Raw genomic sequence first — 13654 nt, forward strand, 5'->3', positions numbered from 1 at the left:
CTTCCTGGCGAACTTGGTTAGCACATTCTCCCTCAAACTGAGACAATTACTGCAATTTCGTACTTTATGGTCATTACAGTAGTTTAAAATGCTTAAGCAAGAATCTTTGTCACAACACAACGGTGGTATGGAAAGAGGGCGGTATAAAAAAAAAAAAAAAAGTAAATGAAGGGGAGCCAACAGCACGTGGTGTTCCCAGGCGGTCACCCATCCAAGTACTAACCACGCCCGATGTTGCTTAACTTCGGTGATCGGACGAGAACCGGTGTACTCAACATGGTATGGCCGTTGGCGCCCATATAATGTTGGCGCATGGCAGAATTCGCATTCGGTTCTTATCCCAACACACACAAAATCTTACTTTTCGGTCGAAAGCAGCCGCATTTTTTTTTTATTGACAATTCGTCACGTTAGCGCGAACGCAATCCTGAGTTCCAAAACTTATGAGCCGGAAGGACGTGCTTCGTGTTTTTTTTTTTTTTTTTGTGAGCTTTATAAATTTATTTATTAACATTACATCGTTACAAGGTAACAACTTTACAACATAAAACATGAACAGAATTGTAATTGTAAGCACTTCCTTCCGCAATCCGACGTGCCAGCAGAGCGACTGCCGAACTAGCGGGCGCGCCGCCGTGTGTGTGAGACGCGCAGCTTCTCGTTGCACCTCCTGTCATCCGCTTGGCGCGTGCAGCCTTCGACACTCGCGGAAGACGCATCTTGTCCCTGGTGTCCAGTGGATGGCTGGCGCGCGGCCGACCGGCGTATGGCCTGTACGGGGTGTGGAAGTTCCTGTTGGAGGGCGCCACTGCTGGCGATGTGAGCTTCCTCGCATCAGACGAGATGTTTGCGTAATTTGCAGTGCATTCGCACCATTCCTATCGCTGTCCCTGTCCCCGTCCCGACTTGTCCCGACTTTGCTCGACTGCCGCTCGCTGCCGCTCGGGTCGTGGCCCATATAACAGCGCAAGCACAAGAAACGTCTGCAGGAGATGAGGAGACGAGACGAGACGACTAAAGAATAACTTTATGATTACATATCGAAGTAGGAATTGTACACCGCTACACAACAACAGGCGCTGACGTATTTCAGAACATATCTGCCGATTCGTACTGTTTTGTCGTTTTCAAAGACTTCCTGGCGAACTTGGTTAGCACATTCTCCCTCAAACTGAGACAATTACTGCAATTTCGTACTTTATGGTCATTACAGTAGTTTAAAATGCTTAAGCAAGAATCTTTGTCACAACACAACGGTGGTATGGAAAGAGGGCGGTATAAAAAAAAAAAAAAAAGTAAATGAAGGGGAGCCAACAGCACGTGGTGTTCCCAGGCGGTCACCCATCCAAGTACTAACCACGCCCGATGTTGCTTAACTTCGGTGATCGGACGAGAACCGGTGTACTCAACATGGTATGGCCGTTGGCGCCCATATAATGTTGGCGCATGGCAGAATTCGCATTCGGTTCTTATCCCAACACACACAAAATCTTACTTTTCGGTCGAAAGCAGCCGCATTTTTTTTTTATTGACAATTCGTCACGTTAGCGCGAACGCAATCCTGAGTTCCAAAACTTATGAGCCGGAAGGACGTGCTTCGTGTTTTTTTTTTTTTTTTTGTGAGCTTTATAAATTTATTTATTAACATTACATCGTTACAAGGTAACAACTTTACAACATAAAACATGAACAGAATTGTAATTGTAAGCACTTCCTTCCGCAATCCGACGTGCCAGCAGAGCGACTGCCGAACTAGCGGGCGCGCCGCCGTGTGTGTGAGACGCGCAGCTTCTCGTTGCACCTCCTGTCATCCGCTTGGCGCGTGCAGCCTTCGACACTCGCGGAAGACGCATCTTGTCCCTGGTGTCCAGTGGATGGCTGGCGCGCGGCCGACCGGCGTATGGCCTGTACGGGGTGTGGAAGTTCCTGTTGGAGGGCGCCACTGCTGGCGATGTGAGCTTCCTCGCATCAGACGAGATGTTTGCGTAATTTGCAGTGCATTCGCACCATTCCTATCGCTGTCCCTGTCCCCGTCCCGACTTGTCCCGACTTTGCTCGACTGCCGCTCGCTGCCGCTCGGGTCGTGGCCCATATAACAGCGCAAGCACAAGAAACGTCTGCAGGAGATGAGGAGACGAGACGAGACGACTAAAGAATAACTTTATGATTACATATCGAAGTAGGAATTGTACACCGCTACACAACAACAGGCGCTGACGTATTTCAGAACATATCTGCCGATTCGTACTGTTTTGTCGTTTTCAAAGACTTCCTGGCGAACTTGGTTAGCACATTCTCCCTCAAACTGAGACAATTACTGCAATTTCGTACTTTATGGTCATTACAGTAGTTTAAAATGCTTAAGCAAGAATCTTTGTCACAACACAACGGTGGTATGGAAAGAGGGCGGTATAAAAAAAAAAAAAAAAGTAAATGAAGGGGAGCCAACAGCACGTGGTGTTCCCAGGCGGTCACCCATCCAAGTACTAACCACGCCCGATGTTGCTTAACTTCGGTGATCGGACGAGAACCGGTGTACTCAACATGGTATGGCCGTTGGCGCCCATATAATGTTGGCGCATGGCAGAATTCGCATTCGGTTCTTATCCCAACACACACAAAATCTTACTTTTCGGTCGAAAGCAGCCGCATTTTTTTTTTATTGACAATTCGTCACGTTAGCGCGAACGCAATCCTGAGTTCCAAAACTTATGAGCCGGAAGGACGTGCTTCGTGTTTTTTTTTTTTTTTTTGTGAGCTTTATAAATTTATTTATTAACATTACATCGTTACAAGGTAACAACTTTACAACATAAAACATGAACAGAATTGTAATTGTAAGCACTTCCTTCCGCAATCCGACGTGCCAGCAGAGCGACTGCCGAACTAGCGGGCGCGCCGCCGTGTGTGTGAGACGCGCAGCTTCTCGTTGCACCTCCTGTCATCCGCTTGGCGCGTGCAGCCTTCGACACTCGCGGAAGACGCATCTTGTCCCTGGTGTCCAGTGGATGGCTGGCGCGCGGCCGACCGGCGTATGGCCTGTACGGGGTGTGGAAGTTCCTGTTGGAGGGCGCCACTGCTGGCGATGTGAGCTTCCTCGCATCAGACGAGATGTTTGCGTAATTTGCAGTGCATTCGCACCATTCCTATCGCTGTCCCTGTCCCCGTCCCGACTTGTCCCGACTTTGCTCGACTGCCGCTCGCTGCCGCTCGGGTCGTGGCCCATATAACAGCGCAAGCACAAGAAACGTCTGCAGGAGATGAGGAGACGAGACGAGACGACTAAAGAATAACTTTATGATTACATATCGAAGTAGGAATTGTACACCGCTACACAACAACAGGCGCTGACGTATTTCAGAACATATCTGCCGATTCGTACTGTTTTGTCGTTTTCAAAGACTTCCTGGCGAACTTGGTTAGCACATTCTCCCTCAAACTGAGACAATTACTGCAATTTCGTACTTTATGGTCATTACAGTAGTTTAAAATGCTTAAGCAAGAATCTTTGTCACAACACAACGGTGGTATGGAAAGAGGGCGGTATAAAAAAAAAAAAAAAAGTAAATGAAGGGGAGCCAACAGCACGTGGTGTTCCCAGGCGGTCACCCATCCAAGTACTAACCACGCCCGATGTTGCTTAACTTCGGTGATCGGACGAGAACCGGTGTACTCAACATGGTATGGCCGTTGGCGCCCATATAATGTTGGCGCATGGCAGAATTCGCATTCGGTTCTTATCCCAACACACACAAAATCTTACTTTTCGGTCGAAAGCAGCCGCATTTTTTTTTTATTGACAATTCGTCACGTTAGCGCGAACGCAATCCTGAGTTCCAAAACTTATGAGCCGGAAGGACGTGCTTCGTGTTTTTTTTTTTTTTTTGTGAGCTTTATAAATTTATTTATTAACATTACATCGTTACAAGGTAACAACTTTACAACATAAAACATGAACAGAATTGTAATTGTAAGCACTTCCTTCCGCAATCCGACGTGCCAGCAGAGCGACTGCCGAACTAGCGGGCGCGCCGCCGTGTGTGTGAGACGCGCAGCTTCTCGTTGCACCTCCTGTCATCCGCTTGGCGCGTGCAGCCTTCGACACTCGCGGAAGACGCATCTTGTCCCTGGTGTCCAGTGGATGGCTGGCGCGCGGCCGACCGGCGTATGGCCTGTACGGGGTGTGGAAGTTCCTGTTGGAGGGCGCCACTGCTGGCGATGTGAGCTTCCTCGCATCAGACGAGATGTTTGCGTAATTTGCAGTGCATTCGCACCATTCCTATCGCTGTCCCTGTCCCCGTCCCGACTTGTCCCGACTGCCGCTCGCTGCCGCTCGGGTCGTGGCCCATATAACAGCGCAAGCACAAGAAACGTCTGCAGGAGATGAGGAGACGAGACGAGACGACTAAAGAATAACTTTATGATTACATATCGAAGTAGGAATTGTACACCGCTACACAACAACAGGCGCTGACGTATTTCAGAACATATCTGCCGATTCGTACTGTTTTGTCGTTTTCAAAGACTTCCTGGCGAACTTGGTTAGCACATTCTCCCTCAAACTGAGACAATTACTGCAATTTCGTACTTTATGGTCATTACAGTAGTTTAAAATGCTTAAGCAAGAATCTTTGTCACAACACAACGGTGGTATGGAAAGAGGGCGGTATAAAAAAAAAAAAAAAAGTAAATGAAGGGGAGCCAACAGCACGTGGTGTTCCCAGGCGGTCACCCATCCAAGTACTAACCACGCCCGATGTTGCTTAACTTCGGTGATCGGACGAGAACCGGTGTACTCAACATGGTATGGCCGTTGGCGCCCATATAATGTTGGCGCATGGCAGAATTCGCATTCGGTTCTTATCCCAACACACACAAAATCTTACTTTTCGGTCGAAAGCAGCCGCATTTTTTTTTTATTGACAATTCGTCACGTTAGCGCGAACGCAATCCTGAGTTCCAAAACTTATGAGCCGGAAGGACGTGCTTCGTGTTTTTTTTTTTTTTTTGTGAGCTTTATAAATTTATTTATTAACATTACATCGTTACAAGGTAACAACTTTACAACATAAAACATGAACAGAATTGTAATTGTAAGCACTTCCTTCCGCAATCCGACGTGCCAGCAGAGCGACTGCCGAACTAGCGGGCGCGCCGCCGTGTGTGTGAGACGCGCAGCTTCTCGTTGCACCTCCTGTCATCCGCTTGGCGCGTGCAGCCTTCGACACTCGCGGAAGACGCATCTTGTCCCTGGTGTCCAGTGGATGGCTGGCGCGCGGCCGACCGGCGTATGGCCTGTACGGGGTGTGGAAGTTCCTGTTGGAGGGCGCCACTGCTGGCGATGTGAGCTTCCTCGCATCAGACGAGATGTTTGCGTAATTTGCAGTGCATTCGCACCATTCCTATCGCTGTCCCTGTCCCCGTCCCGACTTGTCCCGACTTTGCTCGACTGCCGCTCGCTGCCGCTCGGGTCGTGGCCCATATAACAGCGCAAGCACAAGAAACGTCTGCAGGAGATGAGGAGACGAGACGAGACGACTAAAGAATAACTTTATGATTACATATCGAAGTAGGAATTGTACACCGCTACACAACAACAGGCGCTGACGTATTTCAGAACATATCTGCCGATTCGTACTGTTTTGTCGTTTTCAAAGACTTCCTGGCGAACTTGGTTAGCACATTCTCCCTCAAACTGAGACAATTACTGCAATTTCGTACTTTATGGTCATTACAGTAGTTTAAAATGCTTAAGCAAGAATCTTTGTCACAACACAACGGTGGTATGGAAAGAGGGCGGTATAAAAAAAAAAAAAAAAGTAAATGAAGGGGAGCCAACAGCACGTGGTGTTCCCAGGCGGTCACCCATCCAAGTACTAACCACGCCCGATGTTGCTTAACTTCGGTGATCGGACGAGAACCGGTGTACTCAACATGGTATGGCCGTTGGCGCCCATATAATGTTGGCGCATGGCAGAATTCGCATTCGGTTCTTATCCCAACACACACAAAATCTTACTTTTCGGTCGAAAGCAGCCGCATTTTTTTTTTATTGACAATTCGTCACGTTAGCGCGAACGCAATCCTGAGTTCCAAAACTTATGAGCCGGAAGGACGTGCTTCGTGTTTTTTTTTTTTTTTTTGTGAGCTTTATAAATTTATTTATTAACATTACATCGTTACAAGGTAACAACTTTACAACATAAAACATGAACAGAATTGTAATTGTAAGCACTTCCTTCCGCAATCCGACGTGCCAGCAGAGCGACTGCCGAACTAGCGGGCGCGCCGCCGTGTGTGTGAGACGCGCAGCTTCTCGTTGCACCTCCTGTCATCCGCTTGGCGCGTGCAGCCTTCGACACTCGCGGAAGACGCATCTTGTCCCTGGTGTCCAGTGGATGGCTGGCGCGCGGCCGACCGGCGTATGGCCTGTACGGGGTGTGGAAGTTCCTGTTGGAGGGCGCCACTGCTGGCGATGTGAGCTTCCTCGCATCAGACGAGATGTTTGCGTAATTTGCAGTGCATTCGCACCATTCCTATCGCTGTCCCTGTCCCCGTCCCGACTTGTCCCGACTTTGCTCGACTGCCGCTCGCTGCCGCTCGGGTCGTGGCCCATATAACAGCGCAAGCACAAGAAACGTCTGCAGGAGATGAGGAGACGAGACGAGACGACTAAAGAATAACTTTATGATTACATATCGAAGTAGGAATTGTACACCGCTACACAACAACAGGCGCTGACGTATTTCAGAACATATCTGCCGATTCGTACTGTTTTGTCGTTTTCAAAGACTTCCTGGCGAACTTGGTTAGCACATTCTCCCTCAAACTGAGACAATTACTGCAATTTCGTACTTTATGGTCATTACAGTAGTTTAAAATGCTTAAGCAAGAATCTTTGTCACAACACAACGGTGGTATGGAAAGAGGGCGGTATAAAAAAAAAAAAAAAAGTAAATGAAGGGGAGCCAACAGCACGTGGTGTTCCCAGGCGGTCACCCATCCAAGTACTAACCACGCCCGATGTTGCTTAACTTCGGTGATCGGACGAGAACCGGTGTACTCAACATGGTATGGCCGTTGGCGCCCATATAATGTTGGCGCATGGCAGAATTCGCATTCGGTTCTTATCCCAACACACACAAAATCTTACTTTTCGGTCGAAAGCAGCCGCATTTTTTTTTTATTGACAATTCGTCACGTTAGCGCGAACGCAATCCTGAGTTCCAAAACTTATGAGCCGGAAGGACGTGCTTCGTGTTTTTTTTTTTTTTTTTGTGAGCTTTATAAATTTATTTATTAACATTACATCGTTACAAGGTAACAACTTTACAACATAAAACATGAACAGAATTGTAATTGTAAGCACTTCCTTCCGCAATCCGACGTGCCAGCAGAGCGACTGCCGAACTAGCGGGCGCGCCGCCGTGTGTGTGAGACGCGCAGCTTCTCGTTGCACCTCCTGTCATCCGCTTGGCGCGTGCAGCCTTCGACACTCGCGGAAGACGCATCTTGTCCCTGGTGTCCAGTGGATGGCTGGCGCGCGGCCGACCGGCGTATGGCCTGTACGGGGTGTGGAAGTTCCTGTTGGAGGGCGCCACTGCTGGCGATGTGAGCTTCCTCGCATCAGACGAGATGTTTGCGTAATTTGCAGTGCATTCGCACCATTCCTATCGCTGTCCCTGTCCCCGTCCCGACTTGTCCCGACTTTGCTCGACTGCCGCTCGCTGCCGCTCGGGTCGTGGCCCATATAACAGCGCAAGCACAAGAAACGTCTGCAGGAGATGAGGAGACGAGACGAGACGACTAAAGAATAACTTTATGATTACATATCGAAGTAGGAATTGTACACCGCTACACAACAACAGGCGCTGACGTATTTCAGAACATATCTGCCGATTCGTACTGTTTTGTCGTTTTCAAAGACTTCCTGGCGAACTTGGTTAGCACATTCTCCCTCAAACTGAGACAATTACTGCAATTTCGTACTTTATGGTCATTACAGTAGTTTAAAATGCTTAAGCAAGAATCTTTGTCACAACACAACGGTGGTATGGAAAGAGGGCGGTATAAAAAAAAAAAAAAAAGTAAATGAAGGGGAGCCAACAGCACGTGGTGTTCCCAGGCGGTCACCCATCCAAGTACTAACCACGCCCGATGTTGCTTAACTTCGGTGATCGGACGAGAACCGGTGTACTCAACATGGTATGGCCGTTGGCGCCCATATAATGTTGGCGCATGGCAGAATTCGCATTCGGTTCTTATCCCAACACACACAAAATCTTACTTTTCGGTCGAAAGCAGCCGCATTTTTTTTTTATTGACAATTCGTCACGTTAGCGCGAACGCAATCCTGAGTTCCAAAACTTATGAGCCGGAAGGACGTGCTTCGTGTTTTTTTTTTTTTTTTTTGTGAGCTTTATAAATTTATTTATTAACATTACATCGTTACAAGGTAACAACTTTACAACATAAAACATGAACAGAATTGTAATTGTAAGCACTTCCTTCCGCAATCCGACGTGCCAGCAGAGCGACTGCCGAACTAGCGGGCGCGCCGCCGTGTGTGTGAGACGCGCAGCTTCTCGTTGCACCTCCTGTCATCCGCTTGGCGCGTGCAGCCTTCGACACTCGCGGAAGACGCATCTTGTCCCTGGTGTCCAGTGGATGGCTGGCGCGCGGCCGACCGGCGTATGGCCTGTACGGGGTGTGGAAGTTCCTGTTGGAGGGCGCCACTGCTGGCGATGTGAGCTTCCTCGCATCAGACGAGATGTTTGCGTAATTTGCAGTGCATTCGCACCATTCCTATCGCTGTCCCTGTCCCCGTCCCGACTTGTCCCGACTTTGCTCGACTGCCGCTCGCTGCCGCTCGGGTCGTGGCCCATATAACAGCGCAAGCACAAGAAACGTCTGCAGGAGATGAGGAGACGAGACGAGACGACTAAAGAATAACTTTATGATTACATATCGAAGTAGGAATTGTACACCGCTACACAACAACAGGCGCTGACGTATTTCAGAACATATCTGCCGATTCGTACTGTTTTGTCGTTTTCAAAGACTTCCTGGCGAACTTGGTTAGCACATTCTCCCTCAAACTGAGACAATTACTGCAATTTCGTACTTTATGGTCATTACAGTAGTTTAAAATGCTTAAGCAAGAATCTTTGTCACAACACAACGGTGGTATGGAAAGAGGGCGGTATAAAAAAAAAAAAAAAAGTAAATGAAGGGGAGCCAACAGCACGTGGTGTTCCCAGGCGGTCACCCATCCAAGTACTAACCACGCCCGATGTTGCTTAACTTCGGTGATCGGACGAGAACCGGTGTACTCAACATGGTATGGCCGTTGGCGCCCATATAATGTTGGCGCATGGCAGAATTCGCATTCGGTTCTTATCCCAACACACACAAAATCTTACTTTTCGGTCGAAAGCAGCCGCATTTTTTTTTTATTGACAATTCGTCACGTTAGCGCGAACGCAATCCTGAGTTCCAAAACTTATGAGCCGGAAGGACGTGCTTCGTGTTTTTTTTTTTTTTTTTGTGAGCTTTATAAATTTATTTATTAACATTACATCGTTACAAGGTAACAACTTTACAACATAAAACATGAACAGAATTGTAATTGTAAGCACTTCCTTCCGCAATCCGACGTGCCAGCAGAGCGACTGCCGAACTAGCGGGCGCGCCGCCGTGTGTGTGAGACGCGCAGCTTCTCGTTGCACCTCCTGTCATCCGCTTGGCGCGTGCAGCCTTCGACACTCGCGGAAGACGCATCTTGTCCCTGGTGTCCAGTGGATGGCTGGCGCGCGGCCGACCGGCGTATGGCCTGTACGGGGTGTGGAAGTTCCTGTTGGAGGGCGCCACTGCTGGCGATGTGAGCTTCCTCGCATCAGACGAGATGTTTGCGTAATTTGCAGTGCATTCGCACCATTCCTATCGCTGTCCCTGTCCCCGTCCCGACTTGTCCCGACTTTGCTCGACTGCCGCTCGCTGCCGCTCGGGTCGTGGCCCATATAACAGCGCAAGCACAAGAAACGTCTGCAGGAGATGAGGAGACGAGACGAGACGACTAAAGAATAACTTTATGATTACATATCGAAGTAGGAATTGTACACCGCTACACAACAACAGGCGCTGACGTATTTCAGAACATATCTGCCGATTCGTACTGTTTTGTCGTTTTCAAAGACTTCCTGGCGAACTTGGTTAGCACATTCTCCCTCAAACTGAGACAATTACTGCAATTTCGTACTTTATGGTCATTACAGTAGTTTAAAATGCTTAAGCAAGAATCTTTGTCACAACACAACGGTGGTATGGAAAGAGGGCGGTATAAAAAAAAAAAAAAAAGTAAATGAAGGGGAGCCAACAGCACGTGGTGTTCCCAGGCGGTCACCCATCCAAGTACTAACCACGCCCGATGTTGCTTAACTTCGGTGATCGGACGAGAACCGGTGTACTCAACATGGTATGGCCGTTGGCGCCCATATAATGTTGGCGCATGGCAGAATTCGCATTCGGTTCTTATCCCAACACACACAAAATCTTACTTTTCGGTCGAAAGCAGCCGCATTTTTTTTTTATTGACAATTCGTCACGTTAGCGCGAACGCAATCCTGAGTTCCAAAACTTATGAGCCGGAAGGACGTGCTTCGTGTTTTTTTTTTTTTTTTTGTGAGCTTTATAAATTTATTTATTAACATTACATCGTTACAAGGTAACAACTTTACAACATAAAACATGAACAGAATTGTAATTGTAAGCACTTCCTTCCGCAATCCGACGTGCCAGCAGAGCGACTGCCGAACTAGCGGGCGCGCCGCCGTGTGTGTGAGACGCGCAGCTTCTCGTTGCACCTCCTGTCATCCGCTTGGCGCGTGCAGCCTTCGACACTCGCGGAAGACGCATCTTGTCCCTGGTGTCCAGTGGATGGCTGGCGCGCGGCCGACCGGCGTATGGCCTGTACGGGGTGTGGAAGTTCCTGTTGGAGGGCGCCACTGCTGGCGATGTGAGCTTCCTCGCATCAGACGAGATGTTTGCGTAATTTGCAGTGCATTCGCACCATTCCTATCGCTGTCCCTGTCCCCGTCCCGACTTGTCCCGACTTTGCTCGACTGCCGCTCGCTGCCGCTCGGGTCGTGGCCCATATAACAGCGCAAGCACAAGAAACGTCTGCAGGAGATGAGGAGACGAGACGAGACGACTAAAGAATAACTTTATGATTACATATCGAAGTAGGAATTGTACACCGCTACACAACAACAGGCGCTGACGTATTTCAGAACATATCTGCCGATTCGTACTGTTTTGTCGTTTTCAAAGACTTCCTGGCGAACTTGGTTAGCACATTCTCCCTCAAACTGAGACAATTACTGCAATTTCGTACTTTATGGTCATTACAGTAGTTTAAAATGCTTAAGCAAGAATCTTTGTCACAACACAACGGTGGTATGGAAAGAGGGCGGTATAAAAAAAAAAAAAAAAGTAAATGAAGGGGAGCCAACAGCACGTGGTGTTCCCAGGCGGTCACCCATCCAAGTACTAACCACGCCCGATGTTGCTTAACTTCGGTGATCGGACGAGAACCGGTGTACTCAACTGGTATGGCCGTTGGCGCCCATATAATGTTGGCGCATGGCAGAATTCGCATTCGGTTCTTATCCCAACACACACAAAATCTTACTTTTCGGTCGAAAGCAGCCGCATTTTTTTTTTATTGACAATTCGTCACGTTAGCGCGAACGCAATCCTGAGTTCCAAAACTTATGAGCCGGAAGGACGTGCTTCGTGTTTTTTTTTTTTTTTTGTGAGCTTTATAAATTTATTTATTAACATTACATCGTTACAAGGTAACAACTTTACAACATAAAACATGAACAGAATTGTAATTGTAAGCACTTCCTTCCGCAATCCGACGTGCCAGCAGAGCGACTGCCGAACTAGCGGGCGCGCCGCCGTGTGTGTGAGACGCGCAGCTTCTCGTTGCACCTCCTGTCATCCGCTTGGCGCGTGCAGCCTTCGACACTCGCGGAAGACGCATCTTGTCCCTGGTGTCCAGTGGATGGCTGGCGCGCGGCCGACCGGCGTATGGCCTGTACGGGGTGTGGAAGTTCCTGTTGGAGGGCGCCACTGCTGGCGATGTGAGCTTCCTCGCATCAGACGAGATGTTTGCGTAATTTGCAGTGCATTCGCACCATTCCTATCGCTGTCCCTGTCCCCGTCCCGACTTGTCCCGACTTTGCTCGACTGCCGCTCGCTGCCGCTCGGGTCGTGGCCCATATAACAGCGCAAGCACAAGAAACGTCTGCAGGAGATGAGGAGACGAGACGAGACGACTAAAGAATAACTTTATGATTACATATCGAAGTAGGAATTGTACACCGCTACACAACAACAGGCGCTGACGTATTTCAGAACATATCTGCCGATTCGTACTGTTTTGTCGTTTTCAAAGACTTCCTGGCGAACTTGGTTAGCACATTCTCCCTCAAACTGAGACAATTACTGCAATTTCGTACTTTATGGTCATTACAGTAGTTTAAAATGCTTAAGCAAGAATCTTTGTCACAACACAACGGTGGTATGGAAAGAGGGCGGTATAAAAAAAAAAAAAAAAGTAAATGAAGGGGAGCCAACAGCACGTGGTGTTCCCAGGCGGTCACCCATCCAAGTACTAACCACGCCCGATGTTGCTTAACTTCGGTGATCGGACGAGAACCGGTGTACTCAACATGGTATGGCCGTTGGCGCCCATATAATGTTGGCGCATGGCAGAATTCGCATTCGGTTCTTATCCCAACACACACAAAATCTTACTTTTCGGTCGAAAGCAGCCGCATTTTTTTTTTTATTGACAATTCGTCACGTTAGCGCGAACGCAATCCTGAGTTCCAAAACTTATGAGCCGGAAGGACGTGCTTCGTGTTTTTTTTTTTTTTTTGTGAGCTTTATAAATTTATTTATTAACATTACATCGTTACAAGGTAACAACTTTACAACATAAAACATGAACAGAATTGTAATTGTAAGCACTTCCTTCCGCAATCCGACGTGCCAGCAGAGCGACTGCCGAACTAGCGGGCGCGCCGCCGTGTGTGTGAGACGCGCAGCTTCTCGTTGCACCTCCTGTCATCCGCTTGGCGCGTGCAGCCTTCGACACTCGCGGAAGACGCATCTTGTCCCTGGTGTCCAGTGGATGGCTGGCGCGCGGCCGACCGGCGTATGGCCTGTACGGGGTGTGGAAGTTCCTGTTGGAGGGCGCCACTGCTGGCGATGTGAGCTTCCTCGCATCAGACGAGATGTTTGCGTAATTTGCAGTGCATTCGCACCATTCCTATCGCTGTCCCTGTCCCCGTCCCGACTTGTCCCGACTTTGCTCGACTGCCGCTCGCTGCCGCTCGGGTCGTGGCCCATATAACAGCGCAAGCACAAGAAACGTCTGCAGGAGATGAGGAGACGAGACGAGACGACTAAAGAATAACTTTATGATTACATATCGAAGTAGGAATTGTACACCGCTACACAACAACAGGCGCTGACGTATTTCAGAACATATCTGCCGATTCGTACTGTTTTGTCGTTTTCAAAGACTTCCTGGCGAACTTGGTTAGCACATTCTCCCTCAAACTGAGACAATTACTGCAATTTC

The 13654-nt window shown here is 48.6% G+C and overlaps 12 non-coding genes across 12 annotated transcripts; all 12 read right to left on the minus strand.

Annotated features, from left to right (window-relative positions):
• Positions 1–174: 174 nt before the first annotated feature.
• LOC124727217 lies at positions 175–293 on the minus strand. Its single transcript, XR_007007005.1, has one exon. It is a non-coding gene; the product is annotated as a 5S ribosomal RNA (ribosomal RNA).
• A 1015-nt stretch (positions 294–1308) lies between these two features.
• Positions 1309–1427, minus strand: LOC124727218. Its single transcript, XR_007007006.1, has one exon. It is a non-coding gene; the product is annotated as a 5S ribosomal RNA (ribosomal RNA).
• A 1015-nt stretch (positions 1428–2442) lies between these two features.
• Positions 2443–2561, minus strand: LOC124727219. The gene has a single exon (XR_007007007.1). It is a non-coding gene; the product is annotated as a 5S ribosomal RNA (ribosomal RNA).
• A 1015-nt stretch (positions 2562–3576) lies between these two features.
• Positions 3577–3695, minus strand: LOC124727220. Its single transcript, XR_007007008.1, has one exon. It is a non-coding gene; the product is annotated as a 5S ribosomal RNA (ribosomal RNA).
• Positions 3696–4699: 1004 nt separating this feature from the next.
• Positions 4700–4818, minus strand: LOC124727221. Its single transcript, XR_007007009.1, has one exon. It is a non-coding gene; the product is annotated as a 5S ribosomal RNA (ribosomal RNA).
• A 1014-nt stretch (positions 4819–5832) lies between these two features.
• On the minus strand, positions 5833–5951 carry LOC124727222. The gene has a single exon (XR_007007010.1). It is a non-coding gene; the product is annotated as a 5S ribosomal RNA (ribosomal RNA).
• A 1015-nt stretch (positions 5952–6966) lies between these two features.
• On the minus strand, positions 6967–7085 carry LOC124727223. Its single transcript, XR_007007011.1, has one exon. It is a non-coding gene; the product is annotated as a 5S ribosomal RNA (ribosomal RNA).
• A 1015-nt stretch (positions 7086–8100) lies between these two features.
• Positions 8101–8219, minus strand: LOC124727224. The gene has a single exon (XR_007007012.1). It is a non-coding gene; the product is annotated as a 5S ribosomal RNA (ribosomal RNA).
• Positions 8220–9235: 1016 nt separating this feature from the next.
• LOC124727225 lies at positions 9236–9354 on the minus strand. Its single transcript, XR_007007013.1, has one exon. It is a non-coding gene; the product is annotated as a 5S ribosomal RNA (ribosomal RNA).
• Positions 9355–10369: 1015 nt separating this feature from the next.
• Positions 10370–10488, minus strand: LOC124727228. The gene has a single exon (XR_007007015.1). It is a non-coding gene; the product is annotated as a 5S ribosomal RNA (ribosomal RNA).
• A 1015-nt stretch (positions 10489–11503) lies between these two features.
• LOC124727230 lies at positions 11504–11621 on the minus strand. The gene has a single exon (XR_007007017.1). It is a non-coding gene; the product is annotated as a 5S ribosomal RNA (ribosomal RNA).
• A 1014-nt stretch (positions 11622–12635) lies between these two features.
• LOC124727229 lies at positions 12636–12754 on the minus strand. The gene has a single exon (XR_007007016.1). It is a non-coding gene; the product is annotated as a 5S ribosomal RNA (ribosomal RNA).
• Between the last annotated feature and the right edge of the window lie 900 nt (positions 12755–13654).

Source organism: Schistocerca piceifrons, unplaced genomic scaffold (genome assembly GCF_021461385.2).
Source record: "Schistocerca piceifrons isolate TAMUIC-IGC-003096 unplaced genomic scaffold, iqSchPice1.1 HiC_scaffold_109, whole genome shotgun sequence".
Classification (NCBI taxonomy): domain Eukaryota; kingdom Metazoa; phylum Arthropoda; class Insecta; order Orthoptera; family Acrididae; genus Schistocerca; species Schistocerca piceifrons.